Genomic DNA, 12,810 nt, shown 5'->3' with positions numbered 1-12,810 from the left:
TCCACTTAGAGCAGATGACCAGATTGTAGGCAACACCCATTGCATAAACATGCCTCAGAATGCCTACGCCATGCCGCCTCACAGGGGCATAACCCGTACAAAAGGACGCTCGGAGTAGACAGGAAGCGTAAGCATACATTTTTTCTTTCACTAGATTTGCTCCTCTTGACGTGATCTCTTACCCCGAGATGTTGGATCAAACACTTTCAATACACGGTACACATGTCTCATACTTAAACCAATGGCATTATTTTATCCGTGACAGTATAAAAATTCCGTGGTTGAATGAGAACAGAACAATGAGAAAACTATGGTTGCTATCCGCAATTTCTCTGAATGAACTATTATTTTATTCGGAACTTCATTGGCATTTAGCCTCACAAGCAAACACGGCCAGCAAAACGTTTCGTCTTATCTCAATTAAATTGTGTTAAGTTGCCTCCTCAAGAAAGCCTTAGCCCCTCAACTAGTTTTCGGCGACGAAACTGTGACTGTCTCCACTGTTTTCTCATTGTAACATTTGATGTTTAAATCGCGTTTTACTAACGATCATGACGATGCAAATTAAATTGTGTGTCTGTCCGTAACTGCCAGAGTAAACGGGTTTTCTAGTCGGAAGACAAAGTCATTCAATCTCCAGTCGGCCCATTGCCAGTACTAGTTAACTATTACTGTGTTCAAACAGACATAAAGGTACTTTACACGTTTACAAGTGTGGGAAGAAAAAGAAATTTATAATAAAATGTAGTATCGACATTTAGTGCCTGCAGGAAATTGACAACCTCATCCAACGAGATTAATCCGCAGATTCTATGAATTCGAATATCAGCCTTAGCAAAGGGGAAAGTCCTAGTGTTCCACTGTTCCGGATTTTGAATATGATGGTTGGCGAAACTCATGGCAAGTATCTCAGGAGAAACTAACTTAGTTCTGTGTTTCTCGGCAAATCTATCTATATTTCGGTCGGACCAGCTTATCAGTTCTCGATTCAGAAAGTTGCCGAGCGTACACAGATTTCGACAAATTCCCGTCCGATGGACAGGAACCAACCAGACTGCCGCTGTACACGTTCTCATTTCGCGGTTTCCTCCCCGTCTTCCTGTTCTGTCGGTGGTGCCCCACGTAGTTGTGCTTCTTGTAGAAACCGTCCCAGTATTAATATGCAGCTAACAGCGTAAAAGTTAAATCAAGACGGTGGGACGGACAATACCAGTGTAATATCTTAGCGACTGCATCGATTATCGCAATCAGCGATCGTTAAGTTTATTGTCTGAGTTCGAAAATGATGAAGTGATGCTCATAACAAGACTCAATTATAACATTACAACCAGACTATTTGTACTTCACGAACGAACAATAGCGACGCATTCCTTTTCGTAACTTTCCTCTATCCGTTCCATTACTTAATTTTCGTGTTTTGTAGCCTCACTGACCGGCGAAGCGGATTATAAGATGACGTGATTCTGTAGTGTTGCTGGTCGTACAAATAAATCGTACAAATAATTATTTTACGAGAACTTTGGGTTTTAAATATCTTACCAGTATTCTTCAGGAAGCTGTTAGAGCCGACGGCATGCGCTGAAAAAAAAAAGAACACACCAATAAGCACTTGAATAATACAATGTAAAAAATGGTTCAAATGGCTCTGAGCACTCCCCTACAACTTAGGACTACTTAAACCTAACTATCCTAAGGATATCACAAACATCCATGCCCGAGGCAGGATTCGAACCTGCGACCGTAGCGGTCGCGCGGTTCCAGACTGAAGCGCCTAGAACCGCTCGGCCACAACGGCCGGCAATACAATGCAAGTAAAAGTGAAAATTTAAATTTTTAAAACATAGTGTCGGTCAAAGTACTTAAGCTCCATTACATGTCGTTTTTAATTATTAAATGTCGTCGACAGGTATGATTTCCAAATTATTTTTCGTGAAAAAGGCGAATCACTCATTTCTGTTCTGGCCATCTTCTTTCAGGCCTCACAACACAATATTCAAGGGGACAGAACGTCCATCCAGTTAACAGAAACGTTTCGTAGTCTCACTGGTTCTGTTATGTTTGCAGAGAAATACGCCATTCAAAATCTATGTTACCAGAAATCCATATACGCTACGTGATCAGAAGTATCCATACACACATTAGTGGCCATTAACATAGGCTATAGCCAGCCTTCGGCTTTATGATGTCTTATACTCTGCAAGGAGCACTTTCAGTGAGGTGTCTGAATGCGAATTTCTGAAGAGCCAGAATCAGAGAAGTTAGAAGAGTTGGACGCAGGCGTCTGGAGCGAGGTACATGTTCTAACACATCCCAAATGTTTTCCATAGAGCTCAGATAAGAGCTCTTGGGAGCTCAGCCCGTTTCAGAAATCTTGTCAATAAACTATTGCCTCACAAAGCATTCCACCGGGACCATCCGACTGCCGTGTCATCCTCAGCTGAGGATGCGGATATGAGGGGCGTATGGTCAGCACACCACTCTCCCGGTCTTACGATGGTTTTCTTTGACTGGAGCTGCTACTATTCGGTCGAGTAGCTCCTCAATTGGCATCACGAGGCTGAGTGCACCCCTTCTGCCACACAGAAACTACTTTGCGATTGGGTGCATTGCCACTGTGACACAATCATTGTCTCTGAACTGTTTCCCCTATCGCACGCTGTGCACTATGCTGTAAAATGTGTTCATACCCTTCCGCGCTTAGCGTTTTCTTAATCGCAGTAAGGGGATAGCACCATAACCACGAAAGAAAACCCATATCGTAACACTACCTCCTCCGCCCTTTGGTGTTGGAACTACAAATGACGACAGGTAACTTAGTCCATGCATTCTCCGAACTCAGACCCTTCCATTGTATTGCCGCAGGCTATATATAGCCTGATTAATCACACCAAATCACTCGTTTTCAGTCATCCACTGCCCAGTGCCGTCGCTTTTTACACAGCCTCGAGCTTCGCTTAGCTCTGGCTACAGAAATGCATGGTTTATGAGGACTGTTCAACTACTGTACGCCATTCTTTTTAACTCCCTCCTGTGCCAGCTGGACTGGTGGTAGCATTTTGGAATTCACTAGTGGATCTTTGTGCTGATGTAATGCGATTCTATACGGGCACCGTCAGCAATGCTCGACGGTCGCTGTCCACCATAATATGCGGTCAGCCTGGCCTCGGTTTTGCCATGGTTGTTCCCTCCCGTTTACAGTTCACAGTCACATCAGCGATAGTCGACTTGGTCAGCTTTGACAGGATTGAAATATCCGTGACGGATTTGTTACTCTGGTGACATCTAACGACTGGTTCACGTTCGAAGGCCGGCCGGTGTGGCCGAGCGGTTCTAGGCGCTTCAGTTTGGAACCGCCCGACGGCTACGGTCGCAGGGTCGAATCCTGCCTCGGGCATGGATGTGTGTGATGTCCTTAGGTTAGTTAGGTTTAAGTAGTTCTAAGTTCTAGGGGACTGATGACCTCAGCAGTTAAGTCCCATAGTACTCAGAGCCATTTAGCCCCACGTTCGAAGTTACTGACTCTGCTGACCGACCAATCCTGTTATTACTGCTTCTGTGCTGACAACGCAACTCTCCCCGCCCCCTTTCTAGAGGCGGGTCAGCCTCTCATGACATCTAGTGGTCGATTCCGCATTAGACAGGGGGGGGGGGGTGTCCCCAGATGCTTTTGATTAGACAGTACATCATTCCCCTACCGTCTAGCAACTTTTGCCTACGCCCTACACGATCCTAAAGCTTCGTACTCATCTCACGAGGCATCGCTACAAGCTGCCTTTCGAATGAGGCGCGCGTTGGTAGCCGCTGAGCGTGGCAAGCGGACGTGAGCGGTGTGTGTATGGAGGCATCGCGGCTGCACGGCGGCTGCGGCTGCACAAGGCGGATGCGCCAGCCCGCAAGTGGCCGGCAGCCGCAGCGTGGCTCGGCTCCTCTGCCAGTCGCCTTGACCTCCGGCGCTGAGCCTCTGCGGGTGACGTAAGCAATGCATGCACACGGCCTGCAGCGCGCACCTGTGAAAAACTTCCCTGCTGTACACTGTACGGGGACAGGTTTTGCGATGCTGAGGGCTACGTCGCTCTGCAATTAGCGTAGTGCATAAGGCCTTCGAAGAAACAGGGCCTCTCACTCGCTAAAACTAAATATGCAGAGTAACAAAATCATTTTGAACAGAAAATTTTCTTCAGTAGTTACTTTTTGACTTTATTTACACAGCTCAATCGGTTTCGGCCTCAGTGAGCCATTGTAATAGTAATTTCTGCTGTTAATTCGTTAAGAAATACGCGCCGAAAGTGAAGAAGAGATTTTGTTTAAAAATTGTTTAGTCACTAAATATGTTTCATGACTATTAAATTTGTAGCTGCGGAGAACATGGACTTGTCCCATCCATTGGCATTTGTTTTGCAATAATCTTGTTTCTTAAACAAATGTTTTCTGCGAAGTCAGTATCTGGCTATTTGCAAACGGTTTTTTGAAGAAAGCGCTCCTCACTTTTCTAGCCATGCTGCTTTGACCGTTTAAATCCTGTAAATATTTTTGACAATAATAAAATCGTTTTCCTGTTTAATGAAAGAAATAATTTCCTTCCATCAGCAGTTTAGTAACGGCTGGGGGAATTGAAGTTTCAGAAATATGCAGGAAACAATCGTGCATTATGTTTCAGTGTGCTATACACATAAAATTCAGTACGTTCGCCCACCCTCTCTCATGGCTAACAAGCTAAACTATATTTACTCGTTTAGCGTCAACGCTAGATAGCTTAGCGTGTCCATAACGATCTAGAGAAGCAAACAAAGTGATTATCTATCCTACGAAGAAGCTCTGTCACCAGTCTACAAGTAACGATCTAATAAATATACACGAATTTCTTAGCTTGAATGGCATCTCTGCCATTTCTCTGATTTTCAGTAAGAGCTCCAGCGAATAATAGAGAAGGCTTTGAAACGGTAAACAGTAAACGTGGAAAGTAAGATAGTAGTAAAGTAACAAGTGCTGAAACCTTCTGACAGACTGAAACTGCGTGCCGGCACGGGATTGGGAATCGAATTCTTGCATTTCACGTGTAATGCCCTTTTTGTCAGATCTCAAGCTGTGACGGTGGGGGGTCCCACTCGATAACAAGACTAACTGAGAAAAGAAAGGCACCGAGTTCGAATCTCAGTTAAAATAATATGGTGTATCTTAAAGATGTAGTTATGCAGTGACGATCGCCACTCTCTTTACGTCTATCTGTGATTAAAAACAAAGAACGTGGCAAATGTGTCACACAAACCTCTAAGATGAGACAGTGTAGAGTGAAAGAGTACGGTAATTTCTAAACTTCATTTTTCGTCGATTGTTTACCTTGCAGATAATAAACTAATGCAAATCATTTATTTCCTATGCCACAAATTAGTTAACTTCATTATTTAGGAATAACATCACAGAACTCTCAGGCTCATATCCGATCGATGTAATCTGTTTCTTCTTTTCCTATGCAATAACACTAAATAAATAAACGAAAACAGAATGAAGTTGGTTTTCTGCTGAACGTATTGAAACATACGAAAAGACCACAGTGGGTTGAAGAACCGTCGTTAATTCACGACAAGGGAGTTACAAAAGTAGAATTGTTCCTCGATGGCCGGACTCCATGACTTCCAATCATTGTATAATCATTTCACTTATAATATTGTATTTATGGGGACCCACGGCCTCCAGATGCTTCATAAACGTAAACATGGTCCATAGTAGGCTGTAATGCGATATTTACTTAATCGTGCGATTAGCTAATTTCGACTAAGAATCATTGTAAGGCATCTTTGAAACCAGCATGGCAAAGCACTACCATGTTTACGTTTATTGACCTTTCATTTATGGCCACACCCATCCGTGTTGTGCCTACTCCTGCACATCTGAAACTATCCATTGCATCAAAATAAAACACAGTAGTAAGACAATAAAAAACACTTTCCTCGACGAATGCGTAGAAAATAGACACATCCTACAACAACAAGAATTTTTATTGTGTACAGCTTCCAGCTACTATAAGGAAAAAATAATGAGATTGATGTGTTCGTCAGCAAATGTTTCTTTTGAAAGCGTGGTTTTGCTAGAAAATTTTTCGTCAAGACGTACTAAGAACCGTTACTGCAATACGCTTGGTTTGAAATAGTCTTGCCTCACCCAGCATTAGTACAGTACAGTGACACAGACCGGTCGGTGAGCGTAGCATCGTAATGGGTCTCGAGTTCGAAACTTCGTTACTTCATCTGCGTAAGTTGTTAACCACCCAAATAAGATCGAAACTTCGAAAGTGGCTCCCTCATTGACGTCCTAGAGCTCCACATGACACACATTCTTAACATTTATTGCGAAGCTACACTTAATATTGTGCTCGAGGATATGATAAAAGTGCACTTTGGAGCAGCTGAATGAGAGACAGCTTCTGTGTAGGAGGGAGCAGTAGTTTGGCGTGTCACTATCTTTGGGATGTAGCCAAGCAACGTACTGGCCGTCAGTGTGATAACTGAACGGGGTGAGATGCATCATATCGACGTATTGGGTCGCTTCCATGTCGTCGGTGCCAGACATGTGGGACATTCTATCTCTAAGGAGGTCGGGCAGGGACTGTTCTTTTCACGCGGAACCGTGTCAAGGGTGTTTCGTGAGAACCTTGATTCACGGGAAATCACCGCCTCCAGAGTCATCTGCTATTGCCAAAACGTCTTGTTGATGCTGACTGCGATTTTAAAGAGTCCTGATTATGTCGTTATGAATCCTTCAAGCCTCTCGCGCCGATCGAAGACGTTTGTTTCAATCGTGATAATGCTACGATACGTGTTGCACTTGGAACACGAATGGTTAACCAAACTAACAAAATTTAGCATAAATTAAGATAAAACAAATATGATGGTGTAAAAAAAGTTAAAATTGCAAAATAGTATCTGCAGCTGCTGTCCATTTTTTTAGTACAGAAAGGTACTGCGTTGTTTAAGTCTGAGCCAGTAGCGAAGAGCGGATTAAGTGGAGTTTCGGGGTCCCCATCCCTTGAGTCGACATCTAACGGTGCTTTGTATCTATCTTGCGGTGAAATCCACTCCTTTGTAGGAAGTAAAGTACACGGCTTACTGATACTACGTCATGCAGTAGAAACTGTGGTAGGTAGCGACTTGTTGACAGGTGTCGCCGCAGACTGTGAGTGCACTGAAACAGCAAGATAGACGGGCCACAGTGGAGAAATCATTCACCAGTTCAACGCTGGACGACACGACGATTGCCCGTGATCAGCCGTATCTACATCTACATCACTCAAAACAAACTCATGACTATGGGGTTCAGAAGCGACCGTTCCAGGCTCGTACCTCTCCTCACCCAGCCTCACACAAAGTTAAGCGTGGGTGCAGGAATGCTGCCATTGAACGCTCATGGCGTGGAAACTCGTCACTTGGACGGATCACTCGAGAAAGGTACGCGTCGGTACAAACCAACAGAATGGTATATAAACGCCAGACAGCATATTACACACCATAGAAATACACTCCTGGAAATGGAAAAAAGAACACATTGACACCGGTGTGTCAGACCCACCATACTTGCTCCGGACACTGCGAGAGGGCTGTACAAGCAATGATCACACGCACGGCACAGCGGACACACCAGGAACCGCGGTGTTGGCCGCCGAATGGCGCTAGCTGCGCAGAATTTGTGCACCGCCGCCGTCAGTGTCAGCCAGTTTGCCGTGGCATATGGAGCTCCATCGCAGTCTTTAACACTGGTAGCATGCCGCGACAGCGTGGACGTGAACCGTATGTGCAGTTGACGGACTTTGAGCGAGGGCGTATAGTGGGCATGCGGGAGGCCGGGTGGACGTACCGCCGAATTGCTCAACACGTGGGGCGTGAGGTCTCCACAGTACATCGATGTTGTCGCCAGTGGTCGGCGGAAGGTGCACGTGCCCGTCGACCTGGGACCGGACCGCAGCGACGCACGGATGCACGCCAAGACCGTAGGATCCTACGCAGTGCCGTAGGGGACCGCACCGCCACTTCCCAGCAAATTAGGGATACTGTTGCTCCTGGGGTATCGGCGAGGACCATTCGCAACCGTCTCCATGAAGCTGGGCTACGGTCCCGCACACCGTTAGGCCGTCTTCCGCTCACGCCCCAACATCGTGCAGCCCGCCTCCAGTGGTGTCGCGACAGGCGTGAATGGAGGGACGAATGGAGACGTGTCATCTTCAGCGATGAGAGTCGCTTCTGCCTTGGTGCCAATGATGGTCGTATGCGTGTTTGGCGCCGTGCAGGTGAGCGCCACAATCAGGACTGCATACGACCGAGGCACACAGGGCCAACACCCGGCATCATGGTGTGGGGAGCGATCTCCTACACTGGCCGTACACCACTGGTGATCGTCGAGGGGACACTGAATAGTGCACGGTACATCCAAACCGTCATCGAACCCATCGTTCTACCATTCCTAGACCGGCAAGGGAACTTGCTGTTCCAACAGGACAATGCACGTCCGCATGTATCCCGTGCCACCCAACGTGCTCTAGAAGGTGTAAGTCAACTACCCTGGCCAGCAAGATCTCCGGATCTGTCCCCCATTGAGCATGTTTGGGACTGGATGAAGCGTCGTCTCACGCGGTCTGCACGTCCAGCACGAACGCTGGTCCAACTGAGGCGCCAGGTGGAAATGGCATGACAAGCCGTTCCACAGGACTACATCCAGCATCTCTACGATCGTCTCCATGGGAGAATAGCAGCCTGCATTGCCGCGAAAGGTGGATATACACTGTACTAGTGCCGACATTGTGCATGCTCTGTTGCCTGTGTCTATGTGCCTGTGGTTCTGTCAGTGTGATCATGTGATGTATCTGACCCCAGGAATGTGTCAATAAAGTTTCCCCTTCCTGGGACAATGAATTCACGGTGTTCTTATTTCAATTTCCAGGAGTGTAGCACCGTTCAGGTTGCTCAGGTATTCTCGTGCAGTTTTAGCGCGATGGGAAGGGACCTCACCTGACACGTCTACAATCGTCGCTCACCAGCGATCGATCATGCGCCATTTTGTTGTTCGACTACGGCACCCGGCACGTGACCGTCACCATCAGGCAGGCGATGTACCACACCATCCGGACTGTCAGTATTCAGTGAGGAATACTACACGGATATGAGAATCCTTTTTGGTCGCCAGGTCACGTGAACTCATTTTTATTAAGCACAACTGGGGTGCGAGTCGTGCGCTGCTTGGACACAGTTCCGACCAACCGCGGTGAGTTAGGGGCACGACTGAGCACTCATGCATCAGGGTGGTACCCCAGCGTTTTCGGTGTGATGGAAGAGACCACGCTGTGGCGCGCCGTCGCTGGCATAGTGCGAAAGAAACTGCTACACGTACGGGTTCAGTGTGCTAGTTTAGTTGTTTATGAGCGCACATTCTGCACATTCGAAGTTTCAGCTCTGAGATCCGCCGCTTCTTTGCCTCTGTCAATCTTATTCCGAACTATCGTAGTTTCGACTAACGTGGAAGTGATATTACACTATAATTCTGAAACAACACAACGATCATAGAGTTCGCAGACTAGTTCCAAATAACAGACATGACCTGTGCCCTTGCGAGAGAATTTACGTTCCTACTATCGTTAATATGCGTCGAGATTTCGTTTTCCTTTTCTCAAATGACGCACAGCCTCATGTGTGTGACGCATGAAATGGATCCGGTTCCGAGTATCTCCAGTGAAGAAACCGCCGCTTTCTCTCACAGATCATATCCGCGTACCGGTGACTGCTCAACGCTTTCGTCATTAGGCATTTTGTCGACGTGTCGATAGCTTTAGTCAGCGCAAAGAAACAGGACTTTATGTTGTGAACTAGACTGAAGAGGTGATTCAAATGCAAATTTGACCTGTTTGAATAAATAAAGGAGTAAAGAGTTTTCAGTAGAGCACAACATTACTGTTCCATCCTCTCTGACAAAAAGATGATGTATTTTTTTTTTCAACTGGAAACTATTTATGGTTACTTAAGAATGGTGTGATGAAACTGATTCGTAAAAACGACTTTTTTTTGTAGATTGGGTCGATAAATTAAATAACCTGCAATCATATCACAAAAATTTTGTGCGTGTACAGCTGCATTATTTTGTAAAAAATATAACTATTATTGGAATTTTGGTAGCCGTTGCAGAGCGTTCCTCTGTATCGACTGGTGGCCGAAACGTCGGGAACAGCTATATTTTTTAAAACGTGATGCGGCTCTACGCTCAGAAAATTTTCATGATAACTGATTGTGGACACGTAAGCCTAGGCATTAGATCTGCATCCTATTACCGAAACTCATGCTCTGTACATGTGATGAGTCTGGAAACAAACACTGGCCGATCGAATGAATACTTTAAACTGACAAAAACTAGATATGGAATTAATGCTCCTCTTGAGCCAATAAAAGATAATCATGTGTTACTGTATGAAGAACATAACAAAGAGAAACTGTTGTCAATCGCATTAATCGCTGAATTCACTAAATAATGCATGGTACCAGAGAATCAGGGAGTCAGGGATATGCTGGTTTGTTGACTTGTACTATTAGATGTAAAATAAAAGAGTCATTAAACATACGCTCTCGACAGAATGATAAGCGTCCAGGGAAAATAAAAAAAGTTCGATAGTTCCCAACAGCTGAAATCTGGAATTTCACCTGAAAGGGATAAAAAATCTCCATTGTCAGCGCTAGGTGTGCGATGATTTGTACGTGTGTATCACTTCCGATCTCTTCTGCAACGAGGGAAGAGAAACACGTTTGGTTGTGAGACAGCGCTCCTGCAAGCACACGGCCAGTAACGCAGTTATGCCCACACACAGCCTTGGGGCTTTACCTGATAATCTGATAATTAGTGTATGTCGGCTGAACAAGACTAGGAATTCGAACTTGATTTTTAATTTGTGAAGGCTCAGCTCCAACAGCAATTGATAGTAAATATGTAGCACTGCAGCAAAAGCTCCAAAGTGGAAACAAACTATTTTGTTCTTTTTCTCGAAAAATGGAAATAGCTGGACGAGAACTGGAAGGCTATGGAAGCATGTATGGCTGGGAGAAAGATAGATGCTGCCAGCAGGGAAATTAAGGAGCCGTTTGGAGAAAAGAGGCTGTATGAATGTTGAGCGTTCAGATAACAAGCCATTACTAAGCAAAGAAGGCAAAGCTGAAAGGAGGAATGAATATATGAAGGATCTATATAAGGGAAGAGACGAGGGTGTAGATGAAGATGAGATGGGAGATACACTACGAGAAGAATTTAACACCTAACTGGAAGACCTAAGCCGAAAGAAGGCCCATTCCCTTAGAATCAGTCAGTTGGTTGAGCCAGCCCTGAAGAAACTATTCCAACTACTAGCCACCTCGGGGAAAATCAATTTGGGTTTCGTAGAAATGTAGAAACACGCGAGGTAATACTGACTCTGCGGTTTTTCTTAAAAGATAGCTTAAAGAAAGGCAAACTTAACGTTTATAGCCTCTGTACGCTGAGGGAAAGCTTGTGACAGTGTTGACTGGAATATATTCTTTGAAATTATGACGGTAACAGGGATAAAATACAAGGTACGATAACTTATTTACAATTTTTATCGTCACACGATGCTATTATAAGAGTTGAGGCATATGAAAGGAAGGCAGTGGTCGAGAAGGGAGTGACGTGAGGTTGTAGCCTCACCCCGATGTTACTGAATTTGTATACAGTGAGCAAGCAATAACGACAGGCAAGAAGGTATTTGGAAAGGGAATTAAGGTTGAGGAAGAAGAAATAAAATTTTTAAGGTTTGCTGATGGCAATTATAATTCTGTCAGAGACAGCAAAAGACTTGGAAGATTAATAGAAATGGAATGGATAGTAAATCAGGCGATGCTGAGGGAATTAGATTAGGAAATAAAGACACTAAAAGGAGTAGATGTGTTTTGCTATTTGGGCAGCAAAATAACTGAAGATGGCCCATGTCGAGAGAATACAAAATAAAAACTGACAATAGTAGAAAAAGCGTTTCTGAAAAAACATATTTCTTAACATTAAATATAAATTCAAGCTCGAAATTTATTCGCTGAATGCTTTATTAGGTATGGACGTTCTAACCACTAGCGACATATGAAAATTTTTGCCAGACCGGGACTCTGTCTCGAATATCCTGCTCATCGTATCTATGCTTAATACAGTTGATTTCAAAGAATTCGCAGTAAGCGAATAAATTGTTTCATACAGCTGTCGATCGTCAGTAGCATCTGTTCCTTCAGACACGCAAGTAAAATAATTTTAAGTGTTAGGAGGTACTTCCTGAACGTGTTTGTGTGGAATGCAGCCTTGTAGGAAAATGAAGCGTGGACGATAAGCATTTCAGACGAGAATGCCATCTACATTCTGTGTATAAAGAATGATTACACAGAGGGTTTCTAATTCACATATGTCAACTGTTTTTGAGAAGATTGTGTTATGCCTCGTGAACGAAGAAGATACGGCTATCAGCACGTGCTGGAATTCGACAGCGCCAGTAAAGAGACTGTGGTTTATTGTTCGCTGACATTTCAGTTTACATTAGTCGGAATCGACTTTCACGCGAACGTGGAATCGATGCGTTCAGTTGTACCCCACTCAACACCACGCAGGATCCCAGCGGGCCACGCGACTAGCGCCGGAGAGAACAGATTATACCGTTCACTCGCCTCAGAAGGATATTACAGCTGTATCTCGTACCTTATACCGTTCACTCGCCTCAGAAGGATATTACAGCTGTATCTTGTACCTTGAGTCAGGAAATAGGCTTGTTAGAAGCGAGATAAGAATGTACAC

Source organism: Schistocerca americana, chromosome 2, assembly GCF_021461395.2.
Source record: "Schistocerca americana isolate TAMUIC-IGC-003095 chromosome 2, iqSchAmer2.1, whole genome shotgun sequence".
Taxonomy (NCBI): domain Eukaryota; kingdom Metazoa; phylum Arthropoda; class Insecta; order Orthoptera; family Acrididae; genus Schistocerca; species Schistocerca americana.
The sequence above is the reverse complement of the archived record's forward strand: the minus strand, read 5'-3'. Positions refer to the sequence as shown.